Here is a 16,185-nt window from a genome sequence, read left to right on the forward strand (position 1 = left end):
TTCCTGGCTCCTGCTTTTTATTTGTTTTTCTGTTCAATAAAATAAACAAACAATTGCATGCAAGGCTACACTCTGGCAGAACAGGGTGTTCATGAAAATGAACATACAACTCACTCATGTTGCAGTTTCATGCAAATGTAAATGTCAAATCTAGTTACTAAGAGCGGCACAACTATGAAAGTCTTAATCAACTGGCTGCATAGAGAAAGATTTGCAGTTGAATGTTATAACTGTATGGAGGTATAGGTATCTTAAAACTATTTTTTGTGACAAAAAGAGTGGTTTAATTAGTTACTACCAATGATGGCCCAATGCATTATGGGATAACTTTGCTGGCCTATCTCGACTGTCACATACACATTCACATTACTTAATTAACCAAGTTTATTTAAAAAATGTTTTTCCCTCAAAATGCCCATGACTTATTTAAATCAAGTGCTGAGTATATACATCCGGGTGGTATATAAGAGAAGTTATCCACTTAATTTATTTGATTGAAGTCAACATTGTAATTCACTATACACCCACAAATTCATTGGATTAAACCCATTAAATCTATTGAGTGTTTACAAAACCTTGATCAAAGTCAAGTCATGTTTACTCATCTTTCTCAATATATATATTTTTTTATATTTTACAGTCATCTCCATTCTGGACAACTCAAATCATCTCTCACACATTTCATAATTTTGAAACATGGCTTCAAAAGACTTTAATCACTTTAAGTTATGATTCATACAAGAACCAGTCAAACTATCCATGGGCAGTGATAACTTATGGTTACATACATGAAGAAGACGGGAAATGCACATAATCAAATTCAAGTGCTTCCTGGAATTCAAGAGGCGTACTGGAGGATTTTCTTTTCTGATTAGGTTGTAATAGGTGGATACTGAAAAGTGAACAAACTTAAATTTATAGGGTTAAAAAACAAGTTAGAAACACTGTCACACAAAATATGATATATTTTTGTCAAAAAGGTAAATGCTATCTAATAGTTCAGTAGATGTGCTGACATTTTTTTCAGAAGCAAATGATTGTTTCATGCTGAAGTAACAGCAAGAAAATGGCTCTGATCAAGAGAAGCAATAAAGGTAACAGATGTGGAACAAAACATTATGGATCCAAGCCTCCATTGTTCATGGAAGACCATGTTGAGGAAGCAAAAGAACAAACAAACAAAACACAATGGTCAATTGCTGGCAGTTTTGTACCAACAGATTTATTCACAAACGTTACATTTGGAATCCCAATGACTGTATACATTTAGCAGCAAAGAATAGCAAGCTCCCTGTAGTTCCTGCACTACTGGCTTTCTCTTCATTTCATCAAATGGCTAAAACCATTTAGCATGTTCTCCTTGAGAACTTTAGATAGAATAGAACATGATAGAATAGATGTGGTTGTTTTCATGCTGTATTGTATACATTTCATTAAACTTTTTGTCTTTTTATTTGAAATAGGCTGCACCATATTCCAGACCAGGACAAAAGTTGCTTACTTAAAAAAAATCCCTTAAGTTAGTGAGGTCCTGGGGAGACTGGAATGGTTGTTACAGTGTGGTGCATTCAGAATAACTGCCTTGGTAACAAAGAGTGACAAACTTTGAAAAAGCATATTCACATATTCTTTGCTGCAAACATACAACATTTTTTGTCATAATTAATACAGATCTAATAAGGATTTTTCCATAATAACTTAACATTTTGTATTTTGACAAAAATACTTTTCACATCAAATTATTTTAGATGACAAAAGCATTTTGAAATATTGAACATCGTTGTTGATGCCAATATTAGTAACATACAGAAGAACTACGGTAACCTGGCAGATAGAATTCACAAAGTTAAATTTGGAAAGCATAATCTTAATTGCAGAGACAGATTAAAAATTGTAGGTTGTATCAGCTGAGCTTGTTGAGCCTTTACAGAGTGGCTGAGAAAAATGCAAAGACAGACTATGCCCACAGTGGTGCCTCTCCTGTTCTGTAAACAAAAGGATCTGGGAAGGTGAAGCCAAGAGCAGGACAAAAAGCGCTGATAACATACCCTAGAGATCTCTCAGGCTCCATGACTCTACTCAGAGCTGAGGGAGAGCTGGAACAAAAGCAGCACTGTACCTGGGCAGGGTGTAGGCAACAATGCTCACCCTCTGGATGAGACCACATTTAGGTTGGATCGGAGATGAGCAAGCTATCTAAAGCTTTTCTCACACATGCATTGCCTCTGGGCTATCTGATGTCTGGCTCCCCAAAGCATCACAGGTAAGGTTCTAGTTGTCTCTCGCAACTTTTAAATGGCAGTTTGAAGCAATAAATGATGATTAATCCTATCAGTAACTTTAGGTTGAGCTGTTAAAGGAAAAAAGAGAAATGTGTTATTCTTTTACTCAAAAGGGTGACAAAGTGAAGTAAGTGGGTACAGAAACTTAAAAAAAGCAAATCATTTAAGCCTGATCTATCAACATGTGGTTGCACAATATGATGGCATGAAAATGAAGATTTGCACAAGAGATGTTTGCTGAAGCTTTTCAGATTTAAAGGGTTTACCTAAGCCTCTTTGAAAAGTGTACCCAGGTTAACCAGGTAAAGTAGCATTTAGGTGCAATTTCAGGCAGGACCTCCCATTTCTTTCATGTAGGTCCTTAAACTAAGCTCACCTAAAATTTAAATTCAAGTTTTGCTACATATCTTTTTTTTTATACATAAAAAAAGAGATCTTGAATCCAAAGGTTATGTTTGCATTTTTAGTGGACTTAACAAAGTGACAGTCAAAAGACTGCGTTATGAAACACAAAAAACAGTGTATCTGAGGTGCCAGATTTCTACAATTAGCAAGTGCTTTCATTCTTTATAAACTAACTAGTTAACAGCCATTCAAAAGGCACAATGGCTTAATAGCTATGTTTATTGGTGCAGAAAGTGGTGGCTTCTGACATGAGCAATATGGAAAACTGCCCAGGGCGTTCTCTTGTTAGGGGCGGCATGAAACCTCAGCAGATTGTGAGAAGCAAAGCTGGAGAAATAATTTTAATTGATAATGATATTGATTACATTTATTTAAACTCTTAAGTATTTAATATCTAGGTATTTTTATGGGAATGTGGATCTACTTGAGAAGCAATTTTGATCATGTTTCACATTTTATTGCATCATGTAGCGCAGAGCGCTGGTCTTGGTCTTGACTTGGTCTCGAGTTAGGTGGTCCTGACTACAACACTGAGTTTTATATAGCATCATGTGCTCACAGCTGTGTATGAGATCTAGCTGTTCGCCGCCTGCTCTAGGTAATGCAACCAGTCTTCTTGACTGTCAGTTTGGTTCTCAATGGCTTGCTCAAAAGCTCTTCTGTAATAAAGGGGGTCCCCTGGCCTGTCAAGTCTCCCATTTTTTACAGCTTTTTTACCCCTCTTTCCCACCGTGCTCCTGTATTATTATTTTCCCGCAAATATCCTCCAACTAAGGTGAGAGCCCCCCTCACTCTCACCTTAGTTGCTCTCTCTCCCAGCTCTAACTGTACAGAGTATACCCTCTCTTACAATTGTCTCCCCACGCTCTTTCATTAGTCTCTGTTCACACCCACACCCCGCTCTTTGACAATAGTAGAGGACATTTTCTGTATTCTCAAGTCCATAGTTTCTCCACACATACTGCTTAGAATTAACACCAAAAAGTTCAATCTTCATTTCATCAGACCAGATAATTGTCTGGTCTCACAGTCTGGGAATCTTTTATGTGTTTTTTGGTGAACTCTATGCGGGCTTTCATACGTATTGCACTGAAGATAGGTTTTCATTGGGCCACTTTGTCATAAAGCCCCAAATGATGGCGGGCTGCAGTAATCGTTGACTTTGTGGAACTTTCTTCCATCTTTCTACTGCATCTCTGGAGCTCAGTCACAGTAATATTTGGGATCTACTTTACCTCTCTCACCAAGGCTCTTCTCCCATGACTGCTCAGTTTGGCTTGACGGCAAGGTCTAGGAAGAGTTCTTGTTGTCCCAAATTATTTCCATTTAATGATTATGGAAGCCACTGTGCTCTTAGGAACCTTGAGTGCTGCAAAAAATATTTTGTAACCTTGGCTAGATCTGTGCCTTGACACATACAGCTCTGGAAAAAATTATGAGACCACTAAAAATGATCAGTTTCTCTGATTTTACGTTTTATAGGTATGTGTTTGAGTAAAATGAACATTGATTTTTTTTTTATTGTTCTACTGACAACATGGATCCGAAATTCCAAGCAAAACTTTAGTATTCATTTGCAGAAAAGGAGGAGTGGTCAAAAGAACAAAAAAGATGCAGTGCTTCTAGACTTCAAATAACGCAAAGAAAACAAGTCCATATTCATGCAGAAACAACAATACTAATGTTTTAATTCAGGAAGAGATCAATATTTGGTGGAACAACCATGATGTTTTCAATGGGGTTCAGTGCAGTGGTTTCCCTTTTAATTTTTTATACACATATACTCACACAATTGGGGATGTTAGGTTTCCCTAAAAATCAAAATGGCAACAACCGAACAATGTAGAGCAATTCAATAGCATAGATCATACTAATACTAATAATTCTGCATGTAGCTAGTGTGAAATATGCCAGAAATTATTCTTTAAGTTAAACTCCATGAGATTAATTTAAAGAGAACTGATAACTAGATGCTGCCATTTTTTACATATTAAAATATCCTGATGATACATCACTGATTTGTTAGTTTAGCCAAAATTGAGGCAAGTGAAAATTTTACTTTTGCATCTGAGTTTTAGAAGTCAAATCAACTAAATTTGACCTGTCAGCAGGGTATGTGCTTTAGCCAACAGAGGAGGAGAGCAGAGAGGATATTACACCCTGCAGACATTTGGGTTTTTGGGGAAATCATTATCTAGTTTGCGATGCATTCAAAGATGGGCTGCTGTGTCACGTTTGCTGTTAGAAAAATTACTTTGTTAAAAAGAACAACCAAGACACATCTCATAAGAGTTAATCTCTTTTAGATCTGCATTTACATGCCAGCAAGGAAAAAATTAACAAGTTACACAATTGATAAGTCAGAGCATTCTCTGACAAAGGAAATAATCTTGCTTAAATCTGCTTTACATCTGTTAATCTGTAAGGTGTATGTTTTTGAAACCCTGCACAAACTACATAAAAACAATGGGGAAGGGCTGTAGAACAGGGAATGTGCATAAATATTCTGAACTCTATAAACATTAATGTGCAAGTTACACTAGTTGTAAAATCTAGACTGTCTGGAAACATAAGGTCAAATGAACATAATGGAATAAGGAAATGATAAATCAAATCAATAAAATCAGCAAAAGCAATTGATTAACTGATAACATAAAATGATTTCAATAAACTTTTTTCCAGCACTTATCTCAAAAAAGCTTCATGAATAATTAAATTGATAAGGAAAAAGATCTGGCCTGCAAATGAGTAAATAATGTAAATGACTTCTCTTCTACATCAAGTCAAAGATGATTCCCTGAAATTTCACAACAAAAACTAAAATTTCTTTGAAAATATTTTTAAATTTCGTTTGTATATTATAAACACCTTACAGTATTTGATACTGCTCTCCATTGACAATTGAATGACAGTATTTTATTTGCCTGTTGTGTTGAAAGCATAAAATAACTACTAGGCAACAGCATACTGCTCAAAATATTTTTTTGGTTGAAAAATGTAAATTGTAGGAAAAGTAAGTTCGAGTTGCAAAAACTAAATCTGACTGATTAAACACAAAAAACCCCACTGCACTGTGTCTTTGTGAATGTGCAAAACAAAGAAAAGGGCTGGTGTTACAAAACAAATCAAGTATGGCTCTAAAGCACTTGATGTGCTGTGCTGTCTGCTAACCTTCATCCTCTGCAACCACCATAGCATTCCTCTGAGTGAAAACGATAACACACTTGGCTTTAAAGCACTCAGAATAGCACAACACCTAAGAGTTTTGACCTTCAGCATTTCATCGTCTGTATTTGAATGCTCAGGGTCACCACCGAAATTGGCACAAACACATATGAAACCAAAACAAGCTTGACTGGAAAATCATTGAAAAGGCTCTTATGCATATCACACATGGAAATTGACTCTGCTCACAACCCCCTTTATACAGAGATTTTTTCTACATCTCTGCTATTATGAACTAAAACTATAAAAAAATTAAGCTTAGAAGTGTCATATGAAAGATAGGATTCAAGTAAGTTTTTCTTGCCGTTATTGTATATGAACAAAAATTAGTTCACTTTGATTTTATAAGGACATTTTTGGTAACACTTTATTTGAAGGGGGTGAATAAGACTGACATGACACTGTCATAAACATGACATAACACCTGACATGAACATTATTAGGCCTTCATGAAGGCCTAATAATGTTAGGAAATGGAAACTGATATAAATTTGTTATAAAAGTATTACTGGTTGCACTTTAAAAATTAGGTATCTTTATTTTATTAAAGGTAAAGTTTAAACAGTAATGATTTCTTGGTTAATGTCAAGTTGTCATAACAAAGACATTTTGAATAATCTCAACTTTGTTTTAAAAGTGTCATAATTTACCGAATGACTCTTTATGACAACAGTCAGATAGTCATGAAGGCTTATTCATGTTCATGACAGGTGTTATGTCATGTTTATGAAAGTGTCATGACAGTCTTATTCACCCCCCTTCAAATAAAGTGTTACCAATTTTTTTTTTAAATATTCAAGATTTATCAAAAAAGAAAATCATGTCCAACATGACTCAAATACAGGGGAATATATCATTTTCTTGTAAAAAAAAAAATTCCTAGGAAATTCATACAGTTAGCATAAAACTATGCCTCACATTAAGGGTTATGTAAGGATTTATGTGGGTTTAAAGAAAACAATAAAACCATGCAACACAGAAGAAAATATTGAACATTTCATAAAAAAATAAAAAACAAACAAAAAAAACCCAAATTTTTGAAGAAAAATCTAAGTTAGGAAAACTATCCTAATGACATGCTAATTAAATATGTGCTGCTCCATCCAACAGATTGCTCTTTAGGATAAAGTCTTGTATTAGTGACAGAATTTTGACGACTTAAGACTTCTGACTGGGCTTTTAGACAAAGAGTACTTCACATTATACTCTGCACTGTAAGGAATAGTGCTCACAGAAAGACCTCATTGGATGATTGTAGAGACGAGGCCAAGGCTCTTGGTGAGCCACTTCCCTCAAGCTCTTGAACGATGAATGGGTTCCTCTATTAGCAGATATGCAATGAGCCATTCGCAGCCATGACAACTCAAATCTGCAAAGGTCAGGAAAGTAAAACAGAGAGGAAAGGCTCTATCGTGCACACACTCTCACACACACACGCACATTGAGATATATTAGAGGACTAACATTAGAACATTGAATCTTTTAGCATATTTGCATTTATCTAAATGTAGCAATGTAGACCCAAATTACAATGACACATAAATTATTAAAAATACTTTTTAAGTCAACAAAATGTATAGCTACGAGATCCTGTTTTCTAAAATGGATTCTGTGGCATTTTTTCTGTCTGGTTTAAAGGCAAGGGAGGACAACAAACAAGAAAGGTATTTTTCTCCTAGTTACGAGTCTGCCCCTTGTGACTGCAGAACGGTGGGTGGTGGTTGCCTGTTTGTCAAAGGCCCACCAGCCTTGTCCATTTTGACAGTCACATGGGAGCAGTAATGATCCTAAAAGCTGCAATTAAGCTGACTGTTGTGTTCCAGGGAAGTGCCTGGTGTCGGCAGTGTGCTGCACCTATTATTTCCAGTGGGAATATTCCCCATAGTACAGCATTTTTCTTTTGCTTCCATTTCAGCAACACATATAACTTTGTCTCTTTTAAAATATTTAAGCCTTTCAATATTGTTTTTTATATTTTTACACAGGTTAAAACCATTTTCAGAAATCAGTGATCTGTCCCGTGTGCTAGTAGTATTTTCCAATAAAGATTTTATTGTCTATATACAGTTAACCAGTATTTTTAATGCCTGCAATGTCAAATCTTGCCTCTATTTTTATCTATAAAAGAATAAGCACTGATCATTTGAACTCCAGTGTTTCATCAGTTAAAAAATATATTGTATATTCAACCTTGTAATGGGTTTACAGAAAATACTTAATTTCCTAACACTATTCTCAAAACTTGGACCCAACTGCTGATCCACATGGAGTTGTTTCTTGAACCTGCTACTTCAAATAAGTCGTTAATTGCTTTCAAACTCATAAAAAAAACAAAACAAAAAAAAAAACACAGTGTGATTTGAATGTAGTATGTAACGCAACATATTATAGAAAGGTAGTGGAGTACAAAGTATTGCCAAACAGTAACCGATAACAGTTTCTGTTTAAATATTTACAACGTACTTGACCATCAGTTATACCTAGAGGTGGTCAGCAAAAAATTTCAAGCAAAAGAAGGGCCCATATTCTCCTGGTCATATAAAGATTAAAACTATAAAGTTATGAAATGATGAAGAGCAAAAAAAAGCAACTCTGTCCATTATGATTCTGTGCTGTAGTACACAGAATAGTGGTCATGATTGAAGAGTAAGGAAAAATAAAACATTTAGATGCTGCACATCTCAACATGACATGAATCCCAAGAGTTTTATGATTTCTTTTTAAGGCCAAATGTGACGCAGACAAACAAACCAGAAATTGGTCAAAACCAGGAGCAACCTACCCTAATGATGATCACCAAAATGGCCAAAAACAAATTGGAGATGAGTGATGTGCGATTTTGCTAATGGCAGTCATCTAAGCACTTGTGAAAAATATTACATTTAAGTACATCTTAATATACTGTATTTTTCTGAAATACATTTTAGTATGTTATCAAGTGGAAATACTTAAGATTATATTAAGGATGTAAAATAAATACATTTTAATAAACATGCTTCCAATGCTCTTTTTAAAAATGTATATTGGTACGCTTTCTACAGGTATACTTTATCTAAAATATACTTTATATTCTAATTAAACACATTACTAAATGTATGTATAATCCTTTTAAAAATACCCTTTGCATTCATTTATAAAATTCTATCTTTTAAATGTACACTTTAAAAACATATTACAAATAATTCAATCTGGAGAGGTTCTCACAGAGAAAGAGCAGCAGTGAGAAAATTTTATCGGACTTTAAGGTATTTGGCAGAAGACATGCATGTTCAGAATTGTCGCAAGTTTGGATGAACAGCTCGAGGCAAGGCTCAGGGTAGTCTTCCCCACCAAAAAATGGTGCCTCGGGTGGGCGGGGAGGACATCGGGCAGGACCAAGAAGACAAACAGGCACTGCAGCACGAAGTGCCAGGAAGCAAAAGAGCTGGGTTCTTGGTAATCTGAGTCAAAGTCTGACACGATTAAAGCACATAACAGGTTTACTTGAAGCACGGCTGGAAAGCAGGTGGATCCATGGTTGTTTGGCCTTATAAAGAGGTTCTTGAGTGATGACTGGCTGAGGCAAAGCAATGACTTGGTGCTGGATGGCTGCGGCAGAAGTATGGCAATTGGACGATGCAGGGCTGGAGAGAATCTCCCGGCTTGAATTTATGTCTAGGCTTCATTAATCTCAAATTGTACTTTCAGATAGGTTCTTTGTATGTTTTTGTAAACGTTAATACATCTCAAAATAAATACTTTTCAATAATATTTGTAATCCAATTATATTTCAATGAAACACTTTCAGCCTTTACATTCATGCTATTATATTCTAACAAAGTTGACCTTAAAAATATTTTACTATTTTGTTAGAATGGCAAAACAAAAAAAAAAAAAAAAAATGAAACAATCCTTATAATGGAACTTAAAGTATAACATTTAACAAATTTAATAATTTGTCCATGCCTCAAAACAAACATTTACAGATTAGTGGAAAGAGGTTCTACAACAAATAGTGTTGGTGTCAATTTTGTCCTCAAAACCTTAGAAGGTGTCAGGATCCCAAATTGTTAGGTTGTTTTGTAGTTTGACTTTTTGTAGTTTCATTATTACTTTGTGTTAGTTTCGTATTTTGATTAGATTTGTCTTATTCCTGTTTTCCTTCAGTTCAGTTCTTTTTAATGTTTCTATTTATGTTTATTTATTGTTTATTCTTTGTTACGCTAGTTTTATTATGGAAGGTTTCTTTAGTCCAGTTATTCTTTAGCGTTAGAAATACTTCTTGTTCCCCTGTGTTCTTTCCCTTGCCCCCCCTGCCACTTTCTTTCTCCCTCTTCTCTGTTTGTCTTCTGCTTCCTTCAGTCACACCTACAGTCAGTTTTCTCATCAGCCCAGGTTTTTTGTTCAGTATTCAACCTCTTCATTTAAACCTCATTGAAGCCTCTCTTTCTCACTCACTACTTGCCAAATCCTTTCATCTACTCTAGTCACTTCCTTGTTCGACCCCATGTTCTCCTCGTGACCCCTCAGTTTCCATCAATAGATTTTTTGGTTTATGTTTTTGCCTTGGCTCCCTGTGATTTTTGTAACTTGTATCTTTTCATTAAACCTCCAAAATCATTGGTTATCTCCATCTCTGCTTTTGGGTCGAACATCAGCCATTTCGTATATCATAACAGAAGGCATCTTCAGTTTTACATTCTTCTAATACAGGGGTCCCCAAACTTTTTTCTGTGAGGGCCACATAACTTTTCCCTTCTCAGGTGGGGGGCCTGAGTCAGGTTGTCACAGAAAAAGTGTGACGATTGCAGGAGTGCCTAAATGTAAAATATATATTGTTTTCCAGAAAGCACAATCAAATAACATTCTCTGGGTTCTTCACATAACAAAAGTCAGGAAATAAATAATAACACTAATAATGAAATAATAACCAAATAACCCTCTCTGGGTTTTTCACAGAATAAATCCAGGAAGGATTATAGTTCGTATTTTACTAACTATGAGCCGCACTGGACTATAAGCCACAACCCCAAAGTTTTTTTTTAAACCAGTAAACATACACATCTAAGCCGCAGATATCTCTGCCGCTCCAGGTTTTCCACACCAATGCAACAGCAGCAGCGGGGGGCGGACACCCAAAATTTGAGTCATAACAGGTCAATTGAATATCACATTTATTAGGGTTGAAAAAGAAAAAGTTGCCATTATTAACAGAACTGATTACGGTAGTTTCCGAACGGTAACTAACGGTAAAAGTGCTGATCCTTCGTGTTGCTACTAGCATGTGCTAAAGCAGTGGTTCCCAACTTTTTTTATTATCGCGGACCGGTCAAGACTTGGAAATTTTGTTGGGACCCGGGGGGTGAGGGGGAACGAGAATACAACCTGTTGAATGGGACAGGTAGCCAAATCAGAAAGTGTGGTGACGTAAGAACAGAGGGGAATCCCAAACAGCTGACATATCGCGCAACTGAGAGTCCTGTAGATATCGGAGATGATATGTGGAAATGTTTATTATTAAATCTAAATGGTCATTATTATGCTTATTCAGTTAAAAATGTTAACTATGAAAAAACACAGTCACCTCCAAATCACAGTGCAGCAAATAGAGCGGCTCCTACCATCGTCTTTCATCCACCGCCTTTTCTTTTTATTACGTCTTTTATCTCTTAAAATGACTCCACAAACTATCACTATTGCTTCTACATCGTCATCCGTGTTTGGTTATTCTAAATTCCCGCTATGTTGGGGGTTTTACTGGATTATCCTCTGGAATCGGGATGTTCTTGAGTGGAATCGGTTCGTGTTGCTCCTGCCTTGGAGACACGAAACGATCGAACCTGTTGTTCTTTTATCAGCTCTGTGGTCACAGAGGTTTGGAGAATCGGCCGACAATTCTTAAATCTTTCTGTCTAAACCAGACTTGAGACTCGCAAGCTCTACTCATCTCCTCTCGACCACTGCCCAAACGCTCTCTTGACTTTCCCAACTAGCATTGAATGTTTGGAGCACGTCCGGTAAATGTTGTATTGAACGTCCGCCGAACGTCCGGTGATTACGTTTGATCAACATCCAAATGAAACTCCAAAGGACGTCCACCGGACGCAAAATAGACCACCATTAGACTTTCAGTGGACTTTCGCATTTTATTCAAAAATCAAAAGCTATATAATGGTTATGCTAGGTCCGTGGAAATGCTGACATAGCAGCAATTTTATTGGAATGCAAGGTTTTCATGAGGAACAGTTGTCTTCCATTACCATAGGATATTAATCAAATGTTTTAACAAAATGTAGAAAAGGAAAGCTGGCCCCACACTTACTGTTTTCACATGGGATGGTTGTCTTCTGTTTCCAAGACATATTAATCTAATGTAATAAATTGTAAAATCGATGACAACCACTTAAAAACACTTGGAAAAGAATTTATTAATTTTATAGTATTAACATTAAAAAACAAAATATGATAATCACATTTATTTATACATATGTACCAAAACAACATGAAACCTTCTTAGAACAAAGTAAAACAGCACAGTATACATTTTAACACAATGGGTTTTTAGAAAAGACATTCACAATAATGAAAAATCAAAGCAAAGTCAGCAAAGTAACCCGGTGCTTAAAATATAATTTTAAAATTTATTTACACCAGAAATTATTTTATGAGCATTGACACATTCACAAAATAATAATAATAAAAAAAAAACAAAACAAAGAAACAAACCAGACAACCTTGAGCCTTAAAACTTTTGGTGTTCTGAATCAGACGCTTAGTTCTTTGGTACAGCCCTTGAAAAACAGACAAAATATATATATTTTAAACTGAGATGTGTATTATTCATGGTTTTATGAAACAAAATGTTTCATTGGCTCCAGAGAAACATGCATAACAAAGTCCAGCTATAGGATAATATACAACAATTCACACAATTTTAGACTGAAAGGCACATGAGATTCGACAGACTGGCGACCTGTCCAGGGTGACCCCGCCTCTTGCCCAGAACGTTAGCTGGAGAGGCACCAGCAACCCTCCTGACCCCAGTAGGGACAAAGGTGTATAGAAAATGGATGGATGGATGGATGAGATTATACTTACTAAATATTTCAGTCATCAAGAGCTGGTGACCAGAAAGACTTCTCTTCTCTTTCCACCCAGTCTGAATAGATCTCTGCTGCTCTGGTTGGTGGTTTAAAACAATCACTCAACTTAATGTTAAGTTAAATGGCTCTGTGGCTCCGTGTTTTGCAACATAATATAGTTTTATTCCTAAATTAACCTGATTTTAATTGAGGTCAGTATGTTAAAGAGACTGATATTGTGTAACTGTTATTGTAACTCGTTTATCATTGTTTTTATCTTCAACATATTTTTGCAGTCTAAGCAAATCAAGCCAGGGATCAGGTCAGGGGCGGAGCTATAGGGGGGCCTGGGGGGGCGGCTGCCCCCCCGAACCGGACCGGATGGGGGCCCGGGTCTGGAGGTGCCAGGGAGGGAGGAATGGTTTCAAGTTGCTTAAATGTCTGATTATATACGGAAAAAGTGCGCCCTCACCTGTTGAGAACGGTGTATTTAATGTTAAGCCCCCCCCCCCCGCCCCCCCTTGACAGTTTCCAGCAGCTGATGCACGTAAGGGGCCCGGTGATTCGTTAGGGGCCCGGTAATTGGCCCGCCCCCCGGCCCGATGCTGACTTGTTCCGCTAGTGGATCAGGTATAACTAAACCTAAATTTTTCACTGTCTCAGAAAACAGCCATGGCTCCACAAGATCACCACACCAGTTTCGAGGATGAATGTCTCCACAACCTTTTCATGGTGTAGTTGTTTTTTTTCCTGGTTACATTTTCAGAGCAGACACTGGTGTGTTAACAGTACAAAGTGCTTATAAACATGTCTTGATTAGAAAATAATTTAACAGAATTTATTCCCTTGTTAATCTATCATTTCTCTTTTGTGCACTAATGGGGTATATGCCACGAGAGGTGGTGACGTATTTCCGTTTGAATTTATGCCACATAGGGCATAAATACTGTTCCGGGTCCTGCTTGCTCCTATAGTTCTTGGCCAAAGCTGCAAAAGCTGTACCATGAACAAGATGCAAACTTAAAATATCTGCGAGCTACTCCAATCTCCAATAATGTGTTGGAGGAAAATAATGCCGGAGGAAATCCACTGCTATGGGAACAAGTTGTGAACAGCACAAGGTAAGTCAATACCTGTGTGTTGATGTATGGGTTTGTGTCATACTGATTATGAAATTATTTTTAGGCAATTCCTTATCTTTTTTTATGTGACAATTATATAAAATACATTTAACATGTAGTCGGAGTGATACCGAGCACGGTAATTTAATTACAGCCGAGAGCAGCAACGCTTCAGCCCGATCCAAACCACACAAGTCAGTCAGATTAACCCTGTTGCGCAGGATTTTCGAGTGTCTGCCTAAATAAATCTTCCTTATTTTAATTGTAAGTAGTTCTTTAAATGTCCTGTGAGATGATATATTTACCCATGTATCCATAACAACCGGAACTTTCAATATCCAGCAAGTTATTTTCGCAATATATCGTCTATTAAACGAGTGCCCCCCCCCAACCCCCCTCGGAATAATTACGCTCTCTGCAGCTGCAGCTGCGAAGTTTCAGTATTAACCCGATACTTGCTGGAAAGTGCAACGTCTGCCCTTTCAGAAACCGTTGGAATTTTTCAGATAGCGCTACGTGTGGCGGAATTACGATACTGCAAATTTAGAGATGTCGGCAACGACACGGTCCAGTCTAGAAGGGTTAAGGTCCAAAACCTTCGCTTTACAGCTGTTTAAGTGTCATCAATCCACATAAAAAACCTTCTGTTCTTGCTTTACACAACGTGATTTCTCTTTTTTTTCCCCCTCAGATTCTGCTTAGAAAATGAGGTTATGAAGTTACATCCTCTCACTGCTTGTTTTTAAAATGGTAAATTTAGGTTTGTCTCCACTTTTATAAACTAATGCCTCATTTTTTGTCTTACTGTTGGTACAGATATCAGGCGAACACTGTGCTTTGTCTGCTAGTAGTTTAAATTAATTTCAGCTGCACACTTTCAAAAGAGTATTCAGATTTTAACATGCATCTTCTAAGTAGTAAATATTTCAGTTCACTCGTACTCAGTAACTTCAGTGTTGTTACACCTCTGAAACATTTTTTGCAGTTTTTTTGATACCAGAACTATTTCACTTAAACATTTAATTTCCTGAGATATTGTCAATTTATTTTCAAGCAAAACTCTCAAAGAGCTGAGGATTTATTAGTTTTAATTTCGTTGTGCAGTTAAATATGAACGCTTATCAGTTTTTTGTTTTTTAATTTTTCAGGTTTGCATCGTAACACCTCGTGATGTGTTTCTGAGCCATGATCGTTATGCCGATTATTTTTCCATTGGATCCAAGCACCTGGACCTGCTGACAGACTTTGTTTGACTTTCTTCTCTACATTTCACAAACCTTTTTTCCCCCATTTCTCAGTGTTTACGTTATATCAAGTATTTGCATGTAGATCAGAAATTCAAGTGAGATGTTAAAATGCAACACATTTAGGTAAGATCAGCAAAGAAATGTGAATATTAAGTAATATGTAGTTAGTCATATAACTTAATATGCTGAATAAGGCTGGATGATATAACTTACAAGATTTTTTTCATACCAGATTTGATTTTAATCGATTCCTCCCGTCCTCAATTTCTATAATGAAATCACAGAAAATAGTTTCAAAAAGTGCCTTTATTTCAATCATCTGTTCTGTGAGTTGTATAAGGGAGCATTACGGTCAGGGTACAAGAATTTTTAATTACAAGAATGCAGTCATCGTTACAGCAGAATAAAGATGCAATTTTATAACAATGTCTTAAAATTACAAGAAGTCGTTTTAATGAGAAATAAAGATTCAGATTGATCTGATGTAACCAGCTCTGTCCATGTGGTTCTGACATTTGTCAGTAATCAAGAGGATGTTCATTTCCACCTCAACTGATCAGGTAAGCATTAAGGTAAAAATAAAAAAATAGAGCAAAATGGAAACAGAGCAACTGATAGAAAGAATTTCTATATAAAGTAAAGCAGAAAAGTTAATAGCAGGAGAAAGGTTGTTGGTAACATTATCTCAGCCGATCCCTCCCTCCAGGAAGCCATCAACAGAACTCCTGTCCAACTCCAACTATAATAAAGATTTAAAAAAAAGAAAGAAAACGGAAAGTTAAAATAAAAAATAATGCCAAATTAATAATTCAGATCTAATGCGTTCTGGAATCCATTATTGACA

At 36.3% G+C, this 16,185-nt stretch overlaps 1 long non-coding RNA gene across 1 annotated transcript; it reads left to right on the forward strand.

Annotated features, from left to right (window-relative positions):
• Positions 1-2,287: 2,287 nt before the first annotated feature.
• On the forward strand, positions 2,288-15,694 carry LOC145552983 (uncharacterized). Its single transcript, XR_014089146.1, has 2 exons — positions 2,288-14,844; positions 15,243-15,694. It is a non-coding gene; the product is annotated as an uncharacterized LOC145552983 (long non-coding RNA).
• The last annotated feature ends 491 nt before the right edge of the window (positions 15,695-16,185 follow it).

Source organism: Poecilia reticulata, chromosome 9, assembly GCF_904066995.2.
Source record: "Poecilia reticulata chromosome 9, P_reticulata-male-v2, whole genome shotgun sequence".
Lineage (NCBI taxonomy): Eukaryota > Metazoa > Chordata > Actinopteri > Cyprinodontiformes > Poeciliidae > Poecilia > Poecilia reticulata.